Genomic DNA, 16,833 nt, shown 5'->3' on the forward strand with positions numbered 1-16,833 from the left:
GATGCAGTCACTATCTGCAGTGATTTTGGAGCCCCCCCAAAAAGTCTATCACTGTTTCCATTCCTTCCCCATCTATTTGCCATGAAATGATGGGACCAGATGCCCTGATCTTAGTTTTCTGAATGCTGAGTTTTAAGCCAAATTTTCACTCTCCTCATTCACTTTCATCAAGAGGCTCTTTAGTTCTTCTTTGCTTTCTGCCATAAGGGTGGTGCCATCTGCATATCTGAGGTTACTGATATTTTCCCTGTAATCTTGATTTCAGCTTGTGCTTCATCCAGCCCAGTGTTTCTCATAATGTATGCTACATGAGAGTTAAATAAGTTAAATAAGCACGGTGACAATATATGGCCTTGACATACTCCTTTTCTGATTTGGGTCTAGTCTGTTGTTCCATGTCCAGTTTTAACTGTTTCTTCCTGACCTGCATACAGATTTCTCAGGAAGCAGGTCAGGTAGTCTGGTATTCCCATCTCTTTAAGTATTTTCCACAGTTTGTTGTGATCTACTTAGTCAAAGGCTTTGGTATAGTCAATAAAGCAGAAGTAGGTGTTTTCCTAGAACTCTCTTGCTTTTTCAATGATCTAACAGATTTTGATAATTTGATCTCTGATTCCTGTGCCTTTACTAAATCCAGCTTGAACATCTGGAAGTTCATGGTTCATTTACTGTTGAAGTCTGGTTTGGAGAATTTTGAGCATTACTTTGTTAGCATGTGAGATGAGTGCAATTGTGAAGTAATTTGTGCACTCTTTGGTATTGGAATGAAAACTGACTTTTTCCAGTCCTGTGGCCACTGCTGGAAAGTCCCTCACATAAACTTTAAGGACACACACAAACTGAAGGTAAAAAGTTTGCAAAATATATTCTATGAAAATGGAAACCAAAAAAGAACAGGGTTCTTATATCAGACAAAATAGGTACTTATAACAGACAAAATAGACTCTACCTCCACAGCTGTAACAAGAGACAAAGAGATCATCATATAATGATAAATGGATCAATTCATCAAGAGAATATACCAATCATAAAATTTACACATCTAGTATGGAAGCATGTAAATATAGTAAACAATTATTAATAGATTGACAGGGAGACATAGACAATAATGCCATAATAGTAATAAATGTGGGCAGATGACATGATCTTATGTGTAGAAAATTGTAAGACTCTACCAAAATAATGAATGAATCAGAAAATTTGTTGGATACAAATTCAATGTACAAAAAACATTGTGCTTCTATACACTATAAATGGGCTATCTAAAATAAAATAAGAAAACAATTCCATTTGTGATAGCATCAAAAAACAATAAAATAATCAGAAATAAATTTAGACAAGAAGGTGAAAAATCTGTACACTAAAAATTAAATTGATGAAAGAAATTGACAAGGACACAAATAAATGGAAAGATAGCCCATGATTATGAAAGGATGAATTAATTTTTTAAGTCTATACTATCCAAAGGAATGTACAAATTCAATGCAATTCCTATCAAAACTCCGATGACACTTTTCACAGAAATATAAAAAACTATCTTAAAATTTATATAGAGCCATGAACATTCTCAAATAACCAAGCAAACTTGAGAAAGATGAACAGGAGGTATCACATGTCCAGATTGCAAACTATATTACAGAGCTATAGTAATCAGAACAGAATGGTAGGTTGAAAAACAAGCACACAGACCAGTAGAAAAGAATAGGGAGCCCAGAAACAAGCCCATACATATATGGTCAGCTAATTTTTAACAAAGTCATCAAGAACACACATTGGGGAAAAATAATCTCTTCAACAAATCTTCTTGGGAAAATTAGATATTTATATGCAAAAGAATGAAACTGGGCAAAACTGGACACCTATTTTACACCATTTACAAAGGTCAACTCAAAATGTGTTAAAGACTTAACTGTAAGACCCCCCAACCCATAAAAATCCTAGAAGAAAGCATAGAAAAGAAGCTCCTTTACATTGATCTTGGCAAGGATTTCTTGAATAAAACTCAAAAAGCACAGGCAACAAAAACTAAAATAAACAAGTGAGATTACATCAAATTAAAGAGCTTCTTAATAGCAAAGAAAACAATCAATCAATAAAAAATATAACATATAAAATGATATTTTGCAAACCATGTGTCTAATACGGAGTTACTATGTAAAATATATGAATAAATCATATAAGTCAATGGGAAAAAGAAAATAATCTAATTAAAAATGGTCAAGGACCTGACAAAGACATTTTTCTGAAAAAGACATACTAATGGTCAATAGGTACATGAGAAAGTACTCAACATTACTAATGTAAACCAAAACCATACTGAGCTATTGTCACACACCTGTTAGAATAATTGCTATCAAAAAGACAAGAGAGGGAGTTCCCTGCTTGCCTACTGGTTAGGATGTGACACTTTCCCTGCTATGGTCTGGGTTCAATCTCTGGACAAGGATCAAGATGGGCCAAAACAAAACAAAACAAAAAGATAAGAGAGATAACAAATGTTAGTGATGGTGTGGAGATAAGAGAACCCTTAAAAACTGTTGCTGAAAATGTAAATTGGTATGGCTATTATGAAAACCAATGAAAGTAGAATCATCATACGGTCCAGCAATCCCACTTATGTATATATGTCTTAAAGAGATATCTGCACTCCAATGTTCAGGGTGGAGAGGGGCTAACAACCTAAATGGCCATCAAGTGATGAATGTCTAAAGAAACTCTTTAGCCATTCATCAGTTGAAAGATGTGTGTGTGTATATATACATCTATATCACACTTAAAAGATGTATATGTATATGTATACACATACACATACATATACAAGATGTATATGTATACACAGTATATATATATATACTTTCTTCAATTTAACAATTTTAGTCTGAATTTTGCAGTAAGGAGTTCATGATCTGAGCCACAATGAGCTCCCAGTCTTGTTTTTACTGACAGTATAGAGCTTCTTCATCTTTGGCTGCAGAGAATATAATCAATCTAATTTGGTACTGATTTGGTGATGTCCATGTGTAGAGTCTTCTCTTGTGTTGTTGGAAGAGGGTGTTTGCTATGACCAGTGTGTTCTCTTGGCAAAACTCTGTTAGCCTTTGCCCTGTTTCATTTTGAATTCCAAGGACAAACTTGTCCATTACTCCAGGTACCTCTTGAATTCCTACTTTTGCAATTCAGTCCCCTATGATGAAAAGGACATCTTTTGGGGATGTTAGTTCTAGAAGACCCTATAGGTCTTCATAGAACCATTAAACTTCAGCTTTTTTGGCATTAGTGATTGGGGCATTGACTTTCATTATTGTAATATTGAATGGTCTGCCTTGGAAATGAACAGAGATCATTCTACCTTTTTTGAGATTGCACTCAAGTACTGCATTTCAGACACTTTTGTTGACTATGAAGGTTACTCCATTTCTTCTAAGGGATTCTTCCCAAATCTTGTATTAGATATAATGGTCATCTGAATTAAATTTGTCCATTCCAGTTCATTTTAGTTCACTGATGCCTAAAATGTCGATGTTCACTCTTGCCATCTCCTGCTTGACCACTTCTAATTTACCTTGATTCAAGGACCTAACATTCCAGGTTTCTATGCAAAATTGTCCTTTACAGCATCGGAATTTACTTCCATCATCAGTCACATCCACAACTAGATGTTTTCTTCATTCTGCCTCTGTCTCTTCATTCTTTCTGGAGTTATTTCTCCACTCTTCTCCAGTAGCAACAGAGTGCCTGAAGAACTATGGGTAGAGGTTCATGACATTGTATAGGAGGGAGTGATCAAAACCTTCCCCAAGAAAAAGAAATGTAAAAATGCAAAATGGTTGTCTGACCAGGTCTTACAAAGAGCTGAGAAAAGAACAGAAGCTAAAGGCAAAAGAGAAAAGGAAAGATATAACCATCTGAATGCAGAGTTCCAAAGAATAGCAAGGAGATATAAGAAAGATTTCCTCAGTGATCAATGCAAAGAAACAGAGGAAAACAATAGAATGGGAAAGACTAGAGATCTTCAAGAAAATTAGAGATACCACGGGAAAATTTTATGTAAAGATGGACACAGTAAAGGACAGAAGTGGTATGTACCTAACAGAAGCAGAAGATATTAAGAAGAGGTGGCAAGAAGACACAGAAGAACTGTACAAAAAAGATCTTCATGACCCAGATAACCACAATGGTGTGATGACTCACCTAGAACCAGACATCCTGGAGTGTGAAGTCAAGTGGGCCTTAGGAAGAATCACATGAACAAAGCTAATGGAAGTAATGGAATTCCAGTTGAGCTATTTCTAATCCTGAAAGATGATGCTGTGAAAGTGCTGCACTCAATATGCCAGCAAATTTGGAAAACTCAGCAGTGGCCACAGGACTGGAAAAGGTCAGTTTTCATTCTAATCCCAAAGAAAGACAATGCCAAAAAACGACCAGACTATGGCATGATTGGACTTATCTCACACACTAGCAAATTGATGCACAAAATTCTCCAAGCCAGGCTTCAACAGTACATGAACTAAGAACTTCCAGATGTTCAAGCTGGATTTAGAAAGGGCAAAGAAACCAGAGATCAAATTGCCAACATCCGTTGGATGATCAAAAAAGCAAGAGAGCCCCAGGAAAAAAAAAATCTACTTCTGCTTTATTAACTATGCCAAAGCCTTTGACTGGGGGGATCACAAAATTCTGTAGAAAATTTTTCAAGAGATAGGAATATTAGACTACCTTACCTGCTTCCTGAGAAATCTGTATGTAGGTCAAGAAGCAACAGTTAGAATAGGACATGGAACAATGGACTCATTCTAAATTGGAAAAGGAATACATCAAGGCTGTATATTGTCACCCTGCTTATATACAGAGTACATCATGTGAAATGCCAAGATGGATGAAGCACAAGCTGGAATCAAGATTGCTGGGAGAAATATCAATAACCACAAATACACAGATGACACCACCCTTATGGCAGAAATCAAAGAGGAACTAAAGCGCCTCTTGATGAATGTGAAAGAGGAGAGTGAAAAAGCTGGCCTAAAATTCAACATTCCAAAAACTAAGATCAGGGCCTCTGGCCCCATCACTTCATGGCGAATAGATGAGGAAACAATGGAAACAGAAAGACTTCATTTTCTTGGGCTCCAAAACCACTGCAGATGGTGACTGCATCATGAAAATAAAAGATGCTTGCTCCTTTGAAGAAAAGTTATAACCAACCTAGATAGCATATTAAAAAAACAGAGACATTACTTTGCCAACAAAGGTCCATCTAGTCATAGCTATGGTTTTTCAGTAGTCATGTATGGATGTGAGAGTTGGGACTATAAAGAAAGCTGAGTGCTTAAGAATTGATGCTTTTGATTTATGGTGTTGGAGAAGACTCTTGAGAGTCCCTTGGACTGCAAGGAGGTCAAACTGGGCAATTCCCAAGGAAATCAGTCCTGAATATTCATTGGAAGGACTGATGCTGAAGCTCAAACTCCAATACTTTGTCCACCTGATGCAAACGACTGGCTCTTTGGAAAAGAGCCTGATGCTGGGAAAGATTGAAAGCAGGAGGAGAAGGGGATGACAGAGAATGAGATGGTGGATGGCATCACCAACTCAATGGGCATGAGTTTGAGCAAGCTCTGGGAGTTGATGATCGACAGAAAAGCCTGGCATGCTTCAGTCCATTGAGTCACAAAGAATTGGATACTTCTGAGCGACTTAACTGATATATATGTATACATAAAAAGAGCTGGCGCACTAAGCGCAGGAGGCTGCGAGAGCCAGTGCACTAAGTGCTGCTGAGTGGAGCTACCCCACGTCCGAGGTAAGGGGCAGAGGCCTAGAGTGCCAGGCTGCAATGGCGCAGGAACGGCTGAGAGGAGCTACCCTGTGTCTGAGGTCATGGGCAGCAGCTGAGAGGAGCTATCCCACGTCCGAGGTCAGGGGCAGTGGCCTAGAGTGCCAGGCTGCGGTGGCGCAGGAACAGCCGAGAGGAGCTACCCCGTGTCCGAGGTCAGGGGTGGCAGCTGGGAGGAGACATCCACGCCCGAGGTCAGGGGTGGCAGCTGGGAGGAGACATCCACGCCCGAGGCCAGGGTCGGTGGCTGGGAGGAGCATCCCGAGGAGCATTGGCTGCACAGGCGCAGGAGGGCCTAGAGGAGCTATCCCACATTGAAGGTCAGGAACAGCGGTGGTAAGGAGATACCCCTCATCCAAGGTAAGGGGCAGTGGCTGTGCTTTGCTGGAGAAGCCTTGAAGAGATACCCCACACACAAGGTAAGAGAAACCCAAGTAAGATGGTAGGTGTTGCAAGAGGGCATCGGAGGGCAGACACACTGAAACCATACTCACAGAAAACTAGTCAAACTAATCACAGTAGGACCACAGCCTTGTCTAACTCAATGAAACCAAGCCATGCCTGCAGGGCAACCCAAGACAGGCGGGTCATGGGGGAGGGGCCTGACAGAATGTGGTCCACTGGAGAAGGGAATGGCAAGCCACTTCAGTATTCTTACCTTGAGAACCCCATGAACAGTATGAAAAGGCAAAATGATAGGATACCGAAAGAGAAACTCCCCAGGTCATTAGGTGCCCAATATGCTACTGGAGATCACAGGAGAAATAACTCCAGAAAGAATGAAGGGATGGAGCCAAAGCAAAAACAATACCTAGTTGTGGATGTGAATGGTGATAGGAGCAAGGTCCGATACTGTAAAGAGCAATATTGCATAGGAACCTGGAATGTCAGGTCCATGATCAAGGCAAATTGGAAGTGGTCAAACAAGAGATGGCAAGGGTGAACGTCAACATTCTAGGAATCAGCGAACTAAAATGAACTGGAATGGGTGAATTTAACTCAGATGACCATTATATCTCCTACTGAGGGCAGGAATCCCTCAGAAGAAATGGAGTAGCCATCATGATCAACAAAAGAGTCCAAAATTCAGTACTTGGATGCAATCTCAAAAATGACAGAATGATTTCTGTTCGTCTCCAAGGCAAACCATTCAATATCACAGTTATGAAAGTCTATGCCCCAACCAGTAATGCTGAAGAAGCTGAAGTTGAACAGTTTTATGAAGACCTACAAGACCTTTTAGAACTAACTCCCAAAAAAGATGTCCTTTTCATTCTAGGGGACTGGAATGCAAAAGTAGGAAGTCAAGAAACACCTGGAGTAACAGGCAAATTTGGCCTTGGAATGTGGAATGAAGCAGGACAAAAACTAATAGAGTTTTGCCAAGAAAATGCACTGGTCATAGCAAACACACTCTTCCAACAACACAAGAGAAGACTACACATGGACATCACCAGATGGTCAACACCAAAATCAGATTGATTATATTCTATGCAGCTAAAATGGAAAAGCTCTGTACAGTCAATAAAAACAAGAGCAGGAGCTGACTGTGGCTCAGATCATGAACTCCTTATTACCAAATTCAGACTGAAATTGAAGAAAGTAGGGAAAACCGCTAGACCATTCAGGTATGACCTAAATCAAACCCTTATGATTATACAGTGGAAGTGAGAAATAGATTTAAGGGCCTAGATCTGATAGATAGAGTGCCTGATGAACTATGGAATGAGGTTCGTGACATTGTACAGGAGACAGGGATCAAGACCATCCCCATGGAAAAGAAATGCAAAAAAGAAAAATGGCTGTCTGGGGAGGCCTTACAAATAGCTGTGAAAAGAAGAGAGGCGAAAAGCAAAGAAGAAAAGGAAAGATATAAGCATCTGAATGCAGAGTGCCAAAGAATAGCAAGAAGAGATAAGAAAGCCTTCTTCAGTGATCAATGCAAAGAAATAGAGGAAAAGAACAGAATGGGAAAGACTAGAGATCTCTTCAAGAAAATTAGAGATACCAAGGGAACATTTCATGCAAAGATGGGCTCGAGAAAGGACAGAAGTTGTATGGACCTAATAGAAGCAGAAGATATTAAGAAGAGGTGACAAGAACACACGGAAGAACTGTACAAAAAAGATCTTCACGACCCAGATAATCATGATGATGTGATCACTAATCTAGAGCCAGACATCTTGGAAAGTGAAGTCAAGTGGGCCTTAGGAAGCATCACTATGAACAAAGCTAATGGAGGTGATGGAATTCCAGTTGAGCTATTTCAAATCCTGAAAGACGATGCTGTGAAAGTGCTGCACTCAATATGCCAGCAAATTTGGAAAACTCAGCAGTGGCCACAGGACAGGAAAAGGTCAGTTTTCATTCCAATTCCAAAGAAAGGCAATGCCAAAGAATGCTCAAACTACCGCACAATTGCACTCATCTCACATGCTAGTAAAGTAACGCTCAGAATTCTCCAAGCCAGGCTTCAGCAATACGTGAACCGTGAACTCCCTGATGTTCAAGCTGCTTTTAGAAAAGGCAGAGGAAGCAGAAATCAATTTGCCAACATTCGCTGGATCATGGAAAAACCAAGAGAGTTCCAGAAAAACATCTATTTCTGCTTTATTGACTATGCCAAAGCTTTTGACTGTTTGAATCACAGTAAACTGTGGAAAATTCTGAAAGACATGGGAATACCAGACCACCTAACCTGCCTCTTGAGAAATCTGTATGCAGGTCAGGAAGCAACAGTTAGAACTGGACATGGAACACCCGACTGGTTCCAAATAGGAAAAGGAGTATGTCAAGACTGTATATTGTCACCCTGCTTATTTAACTTCTATGCAGAGTACATCATGAGAAACACTAGACTGGAAGAAGCACAAGCTGGAATCAAGATTTCCAGGAGAAATATCAATAACCTCCGATATGCAGATGACAGCACCCTTATGGCAGAAAGTGAAGAGGAGCTAAAAAGCCTCTTGATGAAAGTGAAAGAGAAGAGCGAAAAAGTTGGCTTAAAGTTCAACATTCAGAAAACGAAGATCATGGCATCCGGTCCCATCACTTCATGGGAAATAGATGAGGAAACAGTGGAAATAGTGTCAGACTTTATTTTTTTGGGCTCCAAAATCACTGCAGATGGTGACTGCAGCCATAAAATTAAAAGACGTTTACTCCTTGGAAGAAAAGTTATGACCAACCTAGATAGTATATTCAAAAGCAGAGACATTACTTTGCAGACTAAGGTCCATCTAGTCAAGGCTATGGTTTTTCCTGTGGTCATGTATGGATGTGTGAGTTGGACTGTGAAGAAGGCTGAGTGCTGAAGAATTGATGCTTTTGACTGTGTGTTTGAGAAGACTCTTGAGAGTCCCTTGGACTGCAAGGAGATCCAACCAATCCAGTCTGAAGGAGATCAACCCTGGGATTTCTTTGGAAGGAATAATGCTAAAACTGAAACTCCAGTATTTGGCCACCTCATGAGAAGAGTTGACTCATTGGAAAAGACTCTGATACTGGGAGGGATTGTGGGCAGGAGGAGAAGGGGACGACAGAGGATGAGATGGCTGGATGGCATAAGGAACTTGATGGACGTGAGTCTGAGTGAACTCCAGGAGATGGTGATGGACAGGGATGCCTGGCGTGCTGTGATTCATGGGGTCGCAAAGAGTCGGACATGACTGAGCGACTGAACTGAACTGACAAAACTATAAGGGAATGTTATGCAGCCGTAAAATGATGGAGATTTTCCCATATGCAACAACACAGATCAACCTGGAGGACATTATTTCAAGTGAAATAAGCAAACACAGAGAGACAAACGCATTGTGCTTTCAGTTGGTGGAATCTGGGCAAAAAAAACTGATTTTATAGAAACAAATAATAGAATGGTTATTGCTCAGACTGCGGAAAGGGGGACATAGAGAAGTTTAAGTTAATGGACTCAAAATTTCAGTTATAGAAAGAATAGTTTATGAGAAGCCAATTAATGTACAGCATGATGTCTATAGATAATAATACAGTATCATACTCTCTTCACAGTCCAACTCTCACATCCATGCATGACCACTGGAAAAACCATAGCTTTGACTAGATGGACCTTTGTTGGCAAAGTAATGTCTCTACTTTTTAATATGCTATCTAGGAGTCTAATTTCACACTCTCCTCCAATCCCATTCTTCCTTAGGCTCCTTAGTTGTTTTAGAGTGACTTAAGATATGTTTAACCTACCACAGCTTTTGCTCTACTAAAGTACTGTTTGTTCAAAGTCTATTTCTCCTCTGTTTAACCCAGCCTTTGCTTGTCATCATTAGATAAAACAACATAAACACCTAACAATCAAAGATACCTGATTTATGGATAGGAAGATGGTGTGGACAAAGTTTCAGTTATTACAGTTTAAAAAGTGACTTTTGGATTCAAAAATCAAGATGGTGGTGTAAAAACATATGGAACTCACCTCCCTCCAACAGACACACCAAAAATACAGCTACATGTGGAAAAACTTTCATGGAAAACTAACTGAAAACTTTCAAAAGGACTCCCATAAAACCAAGACTGTAAGACAAACACACATGTAATTGAGTAGAATGGGAAGAATCAAACAAGTCAGGACCTCTGCTCCTGGGAGGGGACTAAGAGTTAAAGAGAGATCACATGGGCAGACTCTTGCCCTGGGGAGTGAGCAGGTCAAGCCACAGGCTTGTGGAACAGGGTGTTCCACTCCTGGAGTGCTACACAGAGGACACAAGTCCCCTTGGTGGCTTGGAGAATTGCTGGGACAAATAAAAAGGCTAAAGAAACCTGGACCCCACTTGTGAAGAGTGTGCGGGTGTTGGCTTGCCTCCAAGTAGGGTGGACATGTTGGTCCTAGCTGTTGCCAAATTTTCCATGACTACTCACTGCACTCCTTAGCCTGCGCCCCATGAACACCTTAGCCCTGCAAACTGCATGCCACAGTTTGGCACTAATTCTGGGGCAGACATGACTAGGGAAGAGATGCAACTCTGGGCTGTCTGAATGGAGCCACAGATGCAAACACAGGCAGATGATTAGACTTTTGCAGGCACATGGGCCCTGCTTGCTTTAGCACTCCACTTTTGGGGAAGGTTCAGTGCAAGTGGAGGTAAGGAAAAACACACACTTAAAAGAAACAGAGCCCATTCAAGCCTGACCATCAGGGCTTCCACTCCAGCAAGTTGGAATGAGAACCCATCCCTGACAGGACCGCAACAGTCACTGAGCAGAGAGGAAGTTTATCTCATACCCTGTGCAAGCTCTAGCTATTCTATTTCCAGCCACATTCCCTACTAGAGTGATAACAGTCACACATTCCAAAGAAAGATATGACTTTTGTCCCTATCAATTTCAGTCCTACCACCAAGCACACTGGGCACATGCAGTCTGAATATGGATACTGTTTCTCACAGAAGAACACTCCTTCAATATGACAACAGGTAACTGTTTCACCTAACTTCACAGATGCATAGAAAGTTAAGTGAAATGAAAAGGCAAAGGAAATACTCATTTGCAATAGTAAACACTTAAAAAATAAATAGTGAAGTAGAACTAATTTATTAGATAAATATTTCAAAACATTTGTAATAAGTGTGTTAACTGAATTAGGGAAAATAATTGATCTAAATATTGATCATTTTGTTTTGTCACTGCAGCAAAGCTGAGTAATAGAAACATCTACTTCATAGTTTACATAAAAATAAATTCCAGATCCATTAAACATGTAACTATAAAAGGAAAAATAATTAACAATATGAAAAAATACTGATCATTTTGACTAGGAACTAGAAAATACAAAAAAGAACCAATCAAAAATATATAATTCAATAACTGAAATAAAAAAGACACTAGAAGAAATGAATAGGAGACTAAGTGGTGCAGAAGAATGCATAAATGATCTAGGAGACAAAATGGATACCATCCAATCATAAGAGCAGACAGAAAGACAGATAAAAAAGCAATACACAATATATCTGATATAACATAAAAAGTGCAAACAGTCACATTATAGTAGTTTCAGAAGGATAAAAGAGAAAAGGGAATTTAAAAAGTATTTGAAGAAATTTTGGCTGAAAACTTCATAAACTTGTAGGAGGAAATAGATACCCAGGTACAGGAAACACAGAGGGTCCCAAACAAGATTAACTCAAGCAGAATCATACTAATACATAACTAAAATAGCAAAAATTAAAGATAAAGAAAGGATTCTAAAGGAAGCAGAAGAAAAACAGTCATATACAAGGGACTCCCCATAAGGCTTTCAGATGATTTTACTGCAGAAACTTTACAAGCTAGAAGAGTGACAAGATTATTGAAAGTGCTGAAAAGAGAAAACCTACAACCTAGGATAGTCTACCCAGCAAGATTATAACTTAGAATAGAGGGAGAGAGAAATAATTTCTCAGATAGGCAAAAACCAAAAGAATTCAGTGTTAGTAAACCTACCCCAAAAGAAATGTTGAAGGCGACTTCCCTGGCAGTTCAGTGGTTAAGACTTCACCATTCAATGCAGGAAGCATGGGTTCTATTCCTGGATAGGAAACTAAGATCCCACATGCTGCATGGCACAGACAAAAAGAGAAAGAAAAGAAAAAGAAAATTTGAAGGGTCATCTCTAAATGGAAAAGAAGTAAGAATCTATGTGCATGCATAGTTGCTAAGTCATGTCCAAATCTTTGCAACCCCATGGACAGTAGCCCACCAGGCTCCTTGGTCCATGGAATTTTCTAGGCAAGAATACTGGAATAGGTTGCCATTTCCTCCCACAGGGGATCTTCCAGACCCAGGGATTGATCCCGTGTCTCCTGTGTTTCCTGCGTTGGCAGAAAGGGATAGGGAAATGCATAGGCAGATAGGATAGAGAAAAGTCTACTAGGAAAGACAAATATATAGTAAAGACTGAAAGTTGCATAAATAAGCTAGTATAAGGATAAAAGACAAAAATCCTGTAAAGGCAGCTGTAACTATAATAAACCGTTAAAGGGAAAACATTAAAATGCAAACTATGACATCAAAAGCACAAAATGTGGGGGTGGAGTAAAAAATTTAGACCTTTCAAAATGTCTTCTTAAATGACTACCAGTTTAAAACAAGTAGATATAATTATAGGTCAACACATATGAACCTCATGGTAACCATAAAACAAAAACTTAAAATAGATACATACACACACATACACACAAGGAAACCAAGCACACTGCAAAACAAAATCATTGAGCTACAAGAAAGAAATAAAAATAAGAAATGAACAGAGAAAAACTACAAAAACTATCAGAAAAGAAGTGATAAAATGGCACTAAGGACATAGCTATCATAACTACTTTAAATATTATGAGACTCACTTCAGGGTTAAGGGCACACAAAGACTGAACATGAGGGGATGGAATAAGATATTTTACATAAACAGAAATAACAAGAAAGAGGTGTAGCAATACTCATATCAGACAAAATAGACTTTAAAACAGAAGCCAAGGAGAACAAGATGGTGGGGGAATAGGTGGATGTGGAGTACATCTCTCTCCACAGATACATCAGGAATACACTTTCAGACACAGAAGTGCATGCAGAACACCAGCTGAGGGCAGACAGGAGTACCTGACCAGCAGAAAAGAATATATAGACCCACACAAAACTCGGTAGGATGAAGGAACTGGGGGGGGGGGGGGGTGGGAAACAGGAGTATTAGTAGGACTGGACCTGCCCTTGGTGGGTGGGGGAACTGAAACAGAGGTCCAATCCTCACATCAGAGAAATTGTCTAAGTCAGAGGAGAAACATTAGAGGCTCAGAGTGAAACAGTTGATCTGGGGCAGCCTAAATGGAATGGGAATCAGACAGTCCTTGCTGTAGCCATACACACCCTGATAAGGATGTAGATCCCCTGGAAGCTTCAGCAGCTGGGAGCTGGAGTTTAGGGATTATGGAGCAACCCCAGGGCGAGGACTACTGTTGACTGCAGAGAGACAGAGAGAGGGGATGTGAGGGAGCAGAGTGTGGTGGGAAATGCCTCTGGAGGAAAGCCAGGCAGCCATGGAAGCAAGTCATGCATAGGAGGTGGAGCCACCAACATAGCTTCCTTCCTGCCACAGGCCAGCATTGGTAGCTGAACAATAGAGAGGCTGGCCCATCAAACACCTGACACACTGAACTACAGAGTAGAACCCCAGCTAGGGGAGCCACACTATGTGCCTGACACACCAAACAATAGAGAAGGACCCAGGCAAGTGAGCCCTCTAAGTGTCCAAATGGGCGGAGCTACAGAGAGAGACTGGCCAAAGAGGCCTTCTGATCACCAACTACAAGAGGCTTGAAAAAAAGACTCTGACAGGGCCATAACTCCTGGGGTGGAGGCAGTCCATGTCCCTGCACACTTGTTGCCACCAGGGTTCCCACAAGCAAGCATCTGCTTCACCTTCATGCCCAACTCTCACTGGGGGAGAGCTGCCACAGGCAAAAAATGTCTTGCATCTATGCATGCAGGGTCACGTCGGTTGTGTCCGACTCTTTGTGCCCCTGTAGACTGTGCCCTTCCAGGCTTCTCTGTCAGGTAGGGGGCTTCTCCAGGCAAGAACACTGGAGCATATTTCGCATTACTGGTTGCCATACCTTTCTAGAGGGCTATATTTCCTGTTGCCCTAGCCGCCAACTCACCTGAGTACACGGTGTTGCCAGAATCCCTGTGACCCAAGCAGCTGCACCACCTCCTTCACCCAGCCCCCACAGGGGCAAACACAAGTCCTCTAAGACAGACTCAGGGGCAAACCCCAGTGGACAACCCACAAGCAGAGGTGGAAATAAAACCACAACTGAAACCCAGGGGCAGTGTGGTTAAGGAAGAAGACCCAAAACCTTCCCACCAGCTGTACAAGTTCCAGATTAAATCCACACAATCAACTAGGCAGATTCTGTGTCTGTAGAATATTGGACATTGGGGGCAAGAACACACAGACATAGGACCAGATAAGAATGTGAGCTGGCCCACAACAGGTTCAGAGATCAGCACAGTGTTGGAGGGCATACTAGCGAGGTGAGGTGCACTATGATTCCCAGTGAGGGAAAGGATTCTGACAGCAGTGACTCAAGAAAATAATTTAATATTCAGATGTTTTGACTTGTTCTGTAGATTATTTTGGATTTTTTTCTCCCCTCCCCTTTTTCCCCCTCTGTTGTAGTTGTCCATTTTATTGGCACTATGAAATCTAGTTAGGTTTCTGAGCTTTTCTTTTCTCAGTCATATTTTTAATTTTTCTTATAAAGCTCTGCCTCTATGTTGGGCTTTTGCAGTTCTGGGGAGTTTTCTTTTTTCTTTTTTTTAATTTTAATTTTAAATTTCAGTTCAGTTTAGTTGATCAGTCGTGTCAGACTCTTTGTGACCCTATGAACTGTAGCATGCTAGGCCTCCCTGTCCATCACCAACTCCCAGAGTCCACCCAAACCCATGTCCATTATATCAGTGATGCAATCAAAGTGTTTCATCCTCTGTCGTGCCCTTCTGTTCCTGCCCTCAATCTTTCCCAGCACCAGGGTCTTTTCAAATGAGTCAGCTCTTCGCATCAGGTGGTTAAAGTATTGGAGTTTCAGCTTCAACATCAGTCCTTCCAATGAACACCCAGGACTAATATCGTTTAGGATGGACTGGCTAGATCTCCTTGCAGTCCAAAGGACTCTCAAGAGTCTTCTCCAACACCACAGTTCAAAAGCATCAGTTCTTCAGTGCTCAGCTTTCTTTATAGTCCAGCTCTCACATCCATACTTGATTACTGGAAACACCATAGCTTGACTAGACAGACCTTTGTTGGAAAAGTAATCTCTCTGCTTTTTAATATGCTATCTAGGTTGGTCATAACTTTCCTTCCAAGGACCAAATGTCTTTTAATTTCATGGCTGCAATCATCATCATCAGTGATTTTGGAGCCTAAGAAAATAAAGTCTGACACTGTTTCCACTGTTTCCCCATCTATTTCCCATGAAGTGATAGGACCGGATGCCATGATCTTAGTTTTCTGAATGTTGAGCTTTAAGCCAACATTTTCACTCTCCTCTTTCACTTTCATCAAGAGACTCTTTAGTCCTTCTTTGCTTTCTGCCATAAGGGTGGTGTCATCTGCATACCTGAGGTTATTAATATTTTTCCCAGCAATCTTGATTCCAGCATGTACTTCATCCAGCCCAGCGTTTTTCATGATACAATCTACACATAAGTTAAATAAGCAGGGTGACAATATACAGCCCTGACATACTCCTTTTCCTTTTTGGAACCAGTCTGCTGTTCCTTGTCCAGTTCTAACTGTTGTTTCCTGACCTGCATATAGGTTTCTCAAGAGGCAGGTCAGGTGGTCTGGTATTCCCATCTCTTGAAGAACTTTCCACAGTTTATTGTGATCCACACAGTCAAAGGCTTTGGCATAGTAAATGAAGCAGAAATAGATGTTTTTCTGGAAGTCTCTTGCTTTTTCCATGATCTGGCAGATGTTGGCAATTTGATCTCTGGTTCCTCTGCCTTTTCTAAAACCAACTTGAACATCTGGAAGTTCACAGTTCACATATTGCTGAAGCTTGGTTTGGAGAATTTTGAGCTTTATTTTACTAGCCTGTGAGATGAGTGCAATTGTGTGGTAGTTTAAGCATTCTTTGGCATTATCTTTCTTTGGGATTGGAATGAAAACTGACCTTTTCCCATCCTGTGGCCACTGCTGAATTTTCCAAATTTGCTGACATATTGACTATAACACTTTCAAGCGTCATCTTTTAGGATTTGAAATAGCTCAACTGGAATTCCATCACCTCCACTAGCTTTGTTCATAGTGATGCTTACTAAGGTCCATGTGAGTTCACATTTCAGGATGTTCAGCTCTAGGTGAGTGTAAGTGATCACACCATTGTGATTATCTGGGTCGTGAAGATCTTTTTTGTACAGTTCTTCTGTGTATTATCACCACCTCTTCTTAATATCTTCTGCTTCTGTTAGGTCCATACCATTTCTGTCGTTTA

Source organism: Budorcas taxicolor, chromosome X (assembly GCF_023091745.1).
Source record: "Budorcas taxicolor isolate Tak-1 chromosome X, Takin1.1, whole genome shotgun sequence".
NCBI lineage: Eukaryota > Metazoa > Chordata > Mammalia > Artiodactyla > Bovidae > Budorcas > Budorcas taxicolor.